The sequence below is a fragment of the Microtus ochrogaster genome, unplaced genomic scaffold, assembly GCF_000317375.1.
Source record: "Microtus ochrogaster isolate Prairie Vole_2 unplaced genomic scaffold, MicOch1.0 UNK2, whole genome shotgun sequence".
Lineage (NCBI taxonomy): Eukaryota > Metazoa > Chordata > Mammalia > Rodentia > Cricetidae > Microtus > Microtus ochrogaster.
In genome coordinates, this window is record NW_004949100.1 from 966,299 (window position 1) to 968,956 (window position 2,658).

The following is a 2,658-nucleotide window of genomic DNA, read 5'->3' on the forward strand; positions in this document are numbered from 1 at the left end:
TCTGATGTGGGATTGGTGAAGATCTTTTCCCATTCTGTAAGCTGCTGCTGTTTTGTCTTGTTGACTATGTCCCTTGCTTTACAGAAGCTTCTCAGTTTCAGGAGGACCTATTTATTAATTGTCTCTCTCAGTATCTGTGCTACTATGGTTATTTTTAGGAAGTGGGCTTCTGTGACAATGCATTCAATACTTTCCACTTTCTGTTATATGAGGTTCATCATTGTTGGCTTTAGGTTGAAATCTTCATCCATTTGGACTTGAGTTTTGTGCATGGTGATAGATAAGATATTTTCATTCTTCTACATGTTGATATCCAGTTATGCCAGCACCATTTGTTTATCATGCTCTCTTTTTTTCCATTTCATATTTTTGTGTCTTTGTCAATTCAAAGAGAAGGACTGTATTATGTGCTTGCCTTTTAACAGGAAGTTCATTCAGCTGGTTAGATGGCCTGAAGTTGAAAATTGTGTAAATGGGAAATACAAGTACTGAACTTCAGTCAAGAGCACAGAATTAAAAATAACTATTAAGAACAAGCTTCCAAAACCAATTCTGCCATCTTCTTACAAAAAATTTATGAAGTTATAACCCTCTTGATATAGAGTGTACTTCTCTCTTATAGTTCCTTGGATTTTGACTCAATTCTCTGTTGTTTAGTTCATTCTATGTCTCTATTATTTTCTTCAGACTTCTGGGTCATGGTTTGAATTCAGAAGATTATGTTTGGAAAATGAAGGCCTTTTCTAACATGAACCACCAGTTGTGCCTAGGTATTATAGAAGTCTTCCAAATTACTATAGAGAACACAAATGAGAAGTTAAGCTCACTTATTTCAAAAATAAAATATAAGGAACAATTTCCTCTGACATATTGTCACAGTAAACTAGAAACTGTATCTTCTCTTAGTTCCTTTGTTCTTCCCAGGCTAATTATCCATTCCTTACTATATTCTTGTAGGAGCACATTCTGTATATTATGAGCTTGCTATATAAGAAAGAGAAATAGCACATTTGGGTTTTCAAAATAGTGTAATTTTTTATAATAATGCTATTAATCAGAAGATATGGCATTTTATGGGAATAGTCAGCCAGGCAGTCCAATGCTACTAATTGCAATATTACTAATGCTAAAATTACAAGATTTCACATTAGGAATCACAGAACATATACCTACATATATGTAGATATTTATTCTGTAAAAGGATTAATGAGGCAAGAAGTTTCACGAAATCCTGAGACGTTAAAGCTGGGAAAGTAATGTGGAAATAAGAGTCTGCATTAGTAAGATAACAAAGTAAATGGTGCTAGAAGAAGAGATGTATAATGTGTGGTGATGAGACAGATCACTGTGTGTCACATTATTAAAAATGAAGCTGAGAGGAGGGAAGGGAAACAATGTTTGGTATGTAAAATAAATGAAAAAATTTAATAAAATAATAAATTTGACTACAAAAAGGAAAATGAAGCTGCAGTGTGTATCCAGATATAGAGATTAAATCACAGGACCAGGAGCCAAGGGAGCAAGAAGCAGTTGAACGGTCAGCAGACCAGCTTGGTAAAGGTTAATTTGGGGATAAGAATGTTGGGAGGTTCTATCAAAGGTAAGATTGAGCTACACAGAAGCCCCTGGGACAGTTCCGTGTTCTCTGTTGATCTTTGTTACACAGAATGAATGCTCACGGGACAGGTTGCTGGAGGTTGTCACCATGAGTGTTGATACCCTCCTCTGCATGTGGATCAGATTTTTTTTTTTAAGTCTGGCATGTCTGAGAAATTCTCAGAACTTCATTTTTCTGAGATGATTTGAATAGGACTTTTGTCCCTCTAGTCTCAATTGACCTCTACAAGTTTAAAGGATTGTTTGTCCTATATACTCAGGGATATGTCATAAAGTAGTCTTTGCTGTGAGGGTTAATGCCTGAAAATGGAAATATGCACATATCCACAAAAGTGAAGAGTCATCCTCTTTAAATGGAATAAACACTGCTTTTCAGTTTTCCAGGGCAAGGCACAGTTTTTAAAAATAGTATCAGCAAAAGCACATAACAAAAACAACAACAACAACAAACCACTCTTTCATACAATATGAAGTTAATTTATGCAGGTCCTTTATGGAGAAACTAAATATATACAATTGTTTCATTTCTAAAAATAACATAGTAAGGTTTTCAAAGCCAAACATTCACAGTATAAAATCATGTGTATTTATATTTAGCATTTATCATACTGTATAAATATTTTCTATATGAAAGCATAGTCAAGTTTATCCATTCTATAACATGCATATCCAGTCTACATGGGGAAGCAGATAATTCAGAATCATTGCTCTAACCAAGCATGGTACCCCAGCATGCTAGCAATTAAGATAACAACTAAAAAGGGTCACTTTAGTAATCTCATTGAGTCATAGAGCTTGTGTGATAAATTGCTCAGCAGTATGAATGAGAATGGCATGATTTGAAAAGTGTAGGGTGAGGAGAAAGTGAAGACAGTAGAGTACTGTGTGAAATGATTGCAATACAGAAAAGTTTCACTAGTTATTATTATTACAACATTTTTAGTCAGACAAGATAAGAGTGTGGTTCTTTGAATTTATATTTGGGTTTGTGATGAACATTCATGCTTGTTCATACATGGTGTGTGTGTGTGTGTGTGTGTG